Raw genomic sequence first — 8401 nt, 5'->3', positions numbered from 1 at the left:
TCGACAACAAATTAATGAAATTCAGACATTGATGGTGAGTGGGTGATTATTAATTGATTAATCGAGACTCACTTTAATTTTGCATCTTAGTTGTCTTGCTCTGCTTTTTTTTTTTCCAGAAAAGAGGCAAGCCTCATTCATTAACATTGATAATACCGCGATTCCAAATCGGGAAGGTTACAATACAGATCATAGAGTTTTCAACTGACTCAAAGTAATCAACCAGACAACATAGATTTTCTAAACACTTAACATCATAAAAACAGAACAAATTCTGAAGATTAAATCTAACAATTCCGTACCAATCCCTTAGTGACAGAACGAGTTTAAACGTCATTGTTTGGACTAAAAGGAACACATCCAAATCAAATAACAAGTCTACTAATAGCAGAGTTGTTAGAATCTGAAGATCCAACCATTTCTCAAAGTTTTTTGCATAGTAGTAGTAACACACGTAACAAAGGTATAAACGGATCCATAGATCCAACCATTTGTAACGAATTTTTCAAACATAAAGTAACATAAGTGACAAAGATAATTAAAATCAGTTATCTTTGGACGGAATCGGTCGGAGGCGGTCTGAATTTTCATCGAATCGGTCTGTTGTTTCATTGTTGCTGCTAGTGTCTTTTGTGTCCTTGTTTCTGCTGGTGTCTTTGGTAGCTGTGAAATTGTTGTTGATGAAGTTTCTGATCTCTTTGTTGCTGCTGTAACCAGTGCTCTTTTAGAGCGAACACCATCTGTCTGGACAAACTTCATCAAAGAAAAATCAAATAGGAAAACCTAATAGATACCCTAAGTCGAAACCCTGTACTAATCTATATAACAAATTAAACTAGATCTAAACTTTGATTTGAAGCAAAATAAAGGTTGCACTTCAACCCCACTGGATTCAAACAACTACTTTGAACAAAACCAGGCATAAACTGAAATCAAAGCTAGATTAAACCGTAGAGTCAAAAAAGTTAAAGAAAACAAACACTACTGAGAAAACTCAAACCTAAAACAAGATCAGTAATCAAAAGAAAGTACTGAACTCGTAGATAGAAGGGAGATAGATCGGGAGAACAATCTGAAAACTAATAAGATTAGGGGAAAAAAACACGAATCGAAGTAGAAAACAACAGACTTGAGGATTATTTGGGGAGATCTGCTCCGATCCACGCCCATGGGAGCAGATCGGAGCAGCAACGATTTTAGTTTCTGGAGGTTTCAATCGTAAAAGAAGAGAGGAAAAGGAAGAGGAGGGAGGAGAAAGTTGTCTTGCTATGATGATCTTGCTTTTGTTGGCTCAGTCTAAAAGTGCATCTGTAGGTCCTTAGTGGAATATCCTGTGACAAGAATATACAGTGATCATTTCGCAATGGATAAAAAGGATAAAAAGGTGCATAAGAGCAAGGGCTATGGAGTGAGTGCTCTCATTCAATATGAATGAGTATCACTGGATTTGCTCAAATTAGGTGCTATTATGAAGTGAGAATGCTCACTCATTCATCAATAATCACTCGTACACTCATTGGGGCGAAAGAGTGTGCGAAAGTGGAGACTAAGCGGCTGAATTTCAGCCGTTTGGAAAAAAAATTACATTGAGCGGCTAAACATATGCCTCTCAACCCTATTTTTAGAGTTTTATTATTTTAAAACTCTTGGATGTGGGACCCACATTAGGTTTCATTATTAAAAAAGAAAAAAAAAACTATCAGAGGCATAAGTTCAGCCGTTTTGGAGAGAATTTTTCTCTCCAAACGGATAAACATCAATTGCTTAGTCTGTTAATTTTGAGTCCCACGATCACAAAACACTCTTTCACTCAGTCACTCACTCAATTTAAAAGGGAATGAGTGTTAAAAACACTCATTCCATAGCCCTTGCTCTCAGAGCTTTTCCACTTTGAAGCAGAGATTGAGTAGGCTTAAGCTATACTTGCACATTTTCTGAAGAAACAATCTCATGTTCCTTAGCCGTGGGCCATCACCAGTTCGAACAGAGGATTGCCTCGTTGCAGCGTTCATTATTGCAGGGTTGACCTTGTCTATAGTTTTGCATTTGACTATAAGATATTGTTGCTAATTTTAAGCTATGAGGATTAGTGACTCTATCTTGCTTGCCCCATTCCTATGTGGGGTTAATTTTTCCTTTGCTTGCAAGATTAAGAACAGCCCAAGCAAACCACTCTCTACTTCTTTCTTAAACTGCATTTGTAGTTGTTGGGAAGGGTAAACTGATTATTACTAATATGCTACTTACCCAGGTATGTGCCAAGTCAGATACGTGGGGGAATGATCAGGCTAGCTACAAATCCAGCAATTGCAACAGCTCTTTTTCTTCTTATTCAGGTAATATGCTTAAAAATTAAAATATAGATGTAGCAACGAATTCTCCTGAATCAACAACAGCTTCAGAGAGTTCCGCTGTGCTATCTGTTACTATAGATGACCCGTATGTGCTTTTAAAAATGACTAATAGCAGTATCCTCGCTGGGGGTGAAGCATGACACTAAAATGGATATCTCTTCTTCATTTTAATTTTGTAAAGAAATTATTTCTTCACTGTGTACCCTATCTCACTCTCTCCATTTACTCCACTTTCCATTTGAAACCCACCTTCCCGTGTACTCAACCTTTCTCACTATCAATACCCATTGAACCCCATCTTTATTTCTCTCTCATCTTTTTTTATCTTCAACAATTAACCTACGTATAACTTTGCGGGAGCTCGGTATAGTTTGCTACACCATTAACTGCGGAGACAACAAATTAATCGGCCGACCATAGGGAGGCCTTCCATATGATCAAAATAATGCAGATTGTCAGACACAACAAATGTCCCAAGCATTTAAAATTGAAATTTCAAATCTCACAATTTCACAAAATTAAGATTCATCTTTAGATAATCGAACAAATTGATTATAAATTTCAATCATAGATAATCAAACAAACAAATTATCAGTTTAAACTTCTTCAAAATTTCCACTAGATCGATCAGAATCGATACATTTCTTCTCCAAAATTTTCAAACCACAAAAAAAAAAAAAAAAAAAATCACTCTCCGCTGATTTATGAATTTAATCAGCTTCAAGATTTTACAATTCAACCCATTGAATTTCAGATCGAAATATCGTCAGATTCGATCAACTGTAGTAGCAGATAATGAAATTGCAGAGTTTCAGTAGCAGGGGATGGGAAGAAGAAGATGAACTTCCCGGATACGGTCTTCCCTGGTCCGACTTACGAAGTCAATTTTTTTGAGAACAAAAAGTAGAAAACTTAACAGATTCTTCACTAACCTGTAAAAGATAATACTAATAATTATTTGACCATCATGTACCCCACAGATCTGATCATTCCTCCATTACCCATGATTCAAAATACAATCAAAATAAAAGTTGTATCCATCGAATTAAGGATTTTCATGTAGTAAAGATTTAAAATACAGAGAATTGGGAAAAGAAGGTATTGACCTGCGGCTTTATTAGCAAGGAATGGAAGAGTGAAGACCGAAGATAATGGCTACGTTTGGTGCCGCAAGTTTTTAACTTCAAGAAAAAAGAGATGAAAACAGATTTGAGTAACAGGGAGGGATTCACATCCGCATTAAGTTTACTTGTATTCTTTTATCAAATTACAACTTTACCCACTTTTAAACATGGTTACACACTTACACATAGCATGCAAGTGCATATATGTTATTATGTGATCAGCAACACGTAGGAAACAGACTACCGCATATGTTATGTTGTACGACAATTTTATCCGACCATTCTTTCAACAGGAATTCAATTGTCAACTTAAGGCATGTTCCTATGGGTATGGAAAAACATGAGATTTGGCATATATGCATCCATTATGGGTATGCCAAATTACCAAACTCCTATGCATATATGCTATACGAGACAGAGACTCCATCGCTTGATGGTCTCTTTGTCTCTAGCGATACTCTATTTGTCTCCAGCGATAAAGACTTTATCTCAGAGTAATTATATATATATAATCTCTCATTCTCCCACTGATTATATTATAATACTAAATTTTTTATAAATACCCCACCACACAAACACAAATATATTTTTAATTCATTAGGGTCTCACCCAACACAATTAAATATATGTTTTTAATTAAGTTTGACATATCTATCATAGTGGGGAAACTCATTTACCATGTCACATGGCATGCCAAACAACATTTTTTTACCATACCCATAAGAATAAGGAGCCATACTTTTGTTTCCCCTTTTCCGAAGCATCCGTACTCTTTTGTCACTATGATGTTAGTATCTAAAAGAGACATAATCTTACTAGCACGGTGTAATAATTTTACTAGAAAACACATATTCAGTTTCTGAAAAAGTGTTATTATTATGTTTCTCAATTTAATTTATTTTTAAGTTAAATTGAAGAAAAAAAAATGATAATATCTCTTTTTCAGAAATGAAGGTAATATCTTTTAAGCCTAGAAAAGGAAAAAGCACATTACTGTAGTTTGTATCTATTGTGGATCGGTCACGGTAGTTTAACATATCTATTGTGGATTGGTCACGGTAGTTTAACCCATGTGAGATAGACTATTGTGAGATAAAAAAAAAATCCTACGGATTAGTTTGGATCGAATGAGATAAAATAAATTCCTATGGATTAGTTTGGATCGAATTCGTTCAACTTTTCGGTCGGCCTTCACTGCTGCAGCGGTTATTCTAGTGAATTACAGAACAGAAGTAAAGAGGAGATAACGAATTCAGATATTTATGGTGAGTGGTTTATATATGGGTTTTTGGTATTTCAATCCTTGATTGCAGGCCAAACATGATGGATTGAGTTTCTACCTTTCATGGTATCAAGCCTCAAATCAATATGCGTTACGTATGTTTCCCGAGGCATTTATAGTGGAGTCTTAATAGGAAATACATGTCCAAGATATTCATATTTTGTCCTTTGAGATTGTAATCGGCTGAAAAATAGTCCGGTAAATAGGATGAGTAATACTGATTTTGGGTCAATTGCTAATTTGTTCTCGTTGAGGACTTACAAAAATTATGTTGTTATTTTACAGCCTAGCATGAGATTGTTGAAGCGTGAAAAGAGGGAGTTGCAATATTGTCTTTAGAGTTGAGTTTGTTGGTGCTCGATTCTATCAACGCATTCATGGGTTTTTGATATTTTGTTCCCTGATTGCAGACTAAACATGATGAAATTGAAGCCAAGTATTACAAGATGTATCAATCACTTTACAATCATGTATACTATCTATGCTATGAGCACTTAATCCACAAAATGAAAATTCGGTTTCAGTATTTACCTAAACGCGTTTAAAGTAAAACTGTTGTTGTAAACAGTGGAGACTGTTTTTTCTTTCACTTCCCGTCATATTAATGGAGTTCATGACAATTGGCTATTTGAATGGATACTGAAAGAAGGAAGGAAAGAGAAAGTGGGGTGTTAATGAAGAGGGAGGAGAGAGAAGTGGAGATGTCGGGTCAATGCCGTAGAGAAAAAGAGTTAAGATGTCAGGGCAATGCTTTCTAAAACAGTGATTTACGAAGGAAGCTGTGTTGGGCAGCTTGTGCTTGTGTTTGTATAGATAAAGGGACATTACTTATACTGCGTCTATGCGCACCGGTAAAAGTCTTGCTATTAAATGAAATTGAACCAACCTGTTGGAGGGTTTTCTTATCTATTTCAGCTTGGCATAAGAATACTTGAAAGAAACTGTACGAATAGTCAGAGATAAACCAGTTTGATTGTAATTGGTAATTAGTTCTATTCAGACCGATTTCTCATTCAACCGAGTTGGATCATGCTTTAACAAAAGCTCCCCCATATAGAGAGTTACGGGATTTTCTGTTACTGCTAGATGACCGGTCACTGTTGATGAATTTTGGTAAACGAGATTCTAGTTACCGCAAGGATTCACTTAGCTTAAATTTCTGTATATTTTATTCTATTTCTTATGCAACCTGGATTAGTTTCTCTTTTGTATGGTTGGATAATAGTGAAGGTGGTAACCAGGTGAAACTACAAAGCCAGTGTCCTAGATTTCATCTTTTCGATGCATTCCTTGTTTTTATTTCATTTAGCTGTGAATCTCTCACATTTTTGTTGCATCTTATATTTTCAGTCTAAAGGTTCTTCAGTCTTGGCGGTAAAAACGGTAAATAACAACGAAAGGACAAAGTGCTGTTTAGACCAACTGCAATAGCAAAAAGAGAGAAGAATAGGAACATTGAGGAATACTAACGAAACAATCAATTCGGTCATACTACAATGAGGGCCTCTCATGATTCAAATACTACTGTGATTAAAATAATGTTTTTTTTTGGCTTTTGGAAATCAAAATAAAGTGGAAATGATCGATGTTGTTACGGAAGAGCTGAATCAACTTCATTCCGAGGGCGTTGAGGATGAACAACAAGCATTACGACAGGTTGTGATGATCGATTCAGATGATGATGATAATCCCCAAAACAAGATATGGTATTATCTAAATCAATCTGGTAAAGTTCAAGGACCGTTCTCAATGAGTACGCTCAAAGGGTGGAAAAGCAGGGCTTGGTTTACAAGCATTCTAGTAATGAAGACACCATACTGATGCAATATCTCAAAGTATTCCATACTAGGTGAGAAGACACCTTTCAATGACAAGCATTTTAGTAATGAAGCACATCCTAAATCCTTTTAAAGGTTCAGTTTAAGTATTTTTCTGGGATTGTGGGGTTCAATTTTGTATAGATGGTGTGGATCCGTTTGTAGAAAATTTTGGGTTTTCAGTACAATAGTATTATTGTGCTTTGATCAGAAAATACTAGCAAAGTCAAGCGTACATACATGACTTAGCTAGGGTTTTTCTAATTCTCATTATCGTGGCCTGATTAAAATGCATTGAAAGCATGTTATCATTTTCGTTTTTGTTATCTAGTTCGTTCGGCTTCCGTTCATAGTGAGCGGCCATAATCTCAGGCACAAATAACTCAACCCATTCTGAGCCGGTTCATGGGACGCACTAGTCTTGATACTGAGAAGGTGCATAGAATCTTGAGAAGATGAAGTATTATGGTTTACATCGGTTTGAGATGATCCTATCTCTAGCTCTGCCGATTATTACCGCATTTCTTGAAAAGTTATGTTGACAAACTATTTTTTTGTAAAAGGAAAATGAAGAAAAGCTTTGCAATCCACTTGCAGAACCTTGCAATCCGTTTGCACCCTGAAACACCTAATGTGGGTATTCATGTAAAACACCTACTTTTCCCTCCTTCCCTTTATATTCTCCCCAATTTTTCTTCACAATCAGAACAGAAGCCTTGCCTAATCCCATTTCACGCCTGTCATCTTCTCTTTCCCCTTTATCAAATCAACGATGCTACACACACCGAGAATTCACCGAACCACCAGGAGAAAAACGGGGGTGGGTTTTTGTCTTGCCGAGATACCACCGTGAAAAATCACGGTGAATCTAGACTTATTGTTATCAAATAGAAACCATTTAGGGAGGTAGGCTTTGTTAGGATATTTGAACTGGAGTAGCAAGAACTATTGTCAAAGATCTGAGAGTATGTTTTCTTTGTTTAGATACTCACTGTTGCGGTGAGCACTATTTTTTTAATTTTTTTAATTTTTTTGCAGGCCAGCTCTACATTTGAGCGCAAGGTACTAATTTTCCCTTACTGGATTCCTAGAGCTGCAAATGCTTGTGTAGAAATGGCAGAAACCATGAATAATGTTGCAAAATGAAGAATGTTGGAAAGTTAGCATGCTCCATTCTAGTACAGATTGGTTCTACTTGCATAAAATATTGATGCAGTGAATGATATAATTTGGAATCATGCAAGCTCTGTTAAAGCCCTGAATTACAAAGTGTTTAGATGTTGAAACAGACTTTTGCTTAAACATCTATAAAGCCCTGAAATACAAAGTGTAAACAATTTTGGTATCCAACATGTCATTTTACAAGTAGAATTCTGAAGTACGTTTTTCCTTGGGTATTTAATTGTCCGTGAGAAAATAAATTTTGCATCTCCTGTACTAGAGAAAGTAATAGTAGTATGAGTATGATAATATATGATAGGACAACCCATGGCACACCTAGGACACTAGTATGACCATGGACAGGCGGTTTACATTCCGGTAACATTGTTAATGAAGAAAACAAACCATCTCTAGTCTGTGACTGCGTCGTCTAACCAAAACTCCCACTACTACATTGCTTTTTAACAAACTGCACGAATAATGAAACCACGATAAATTATATAGTATTAATTGCAAAACCGACAACACCAACATCTATTGCAAACTGAAATGGATGATACTTGATAAAACAGATTTACATACTTAACACAAAACACATACTCAAGTATTAATCTAGAAATTTCAGAAATCAAAATGTAGATTAAGATTTTACCTCAGTACTCA

At 35.8% G+C, this 8401-nt stretch overlaps 1 long non-coding RNA gene across 1 annotated transcript; it reads right to left on the bottom strand.

The window, feature by feature from the left end:
* Window positions 1-2890: 2890 nt before the first annotated feature.
* Window positions 2891-3621, bottom strand: LOC113314091. Its single transcript, XR_003342265.1, has 2 exons — window positions 3461-3621; window positions 2891-3286 (listed from the first exon to the last, which is right to left on the bottom strand). It is a non-coding gene; the product is annotated as an uncharacterized LOC113314091 (long non-coding RNA).
* Window positions 3622-8401: the final 4780 nt, after the last annotated feature.

Source organism: Papaver somniferum, chromosome 9, assembly GCF_003573695.1.
Source record: "Papaver somniferum cultivar HN1 chromosome 9, ASM357369v1, whole genome shotgun sequence".
Taxonomy (NCBI): domain Eukaryota; kingdom Viridiplantae; phylum Streptophyta; class Magnoliopsida; order Ranunculales; family Papaveraceae; genus Papaver; species Papaver somniferum.
The sequence above is the reverse complement of the archived record's forward strand: the minus strand, read 5'-3'. Positions and strand labels throughout refer to the sequence as shown.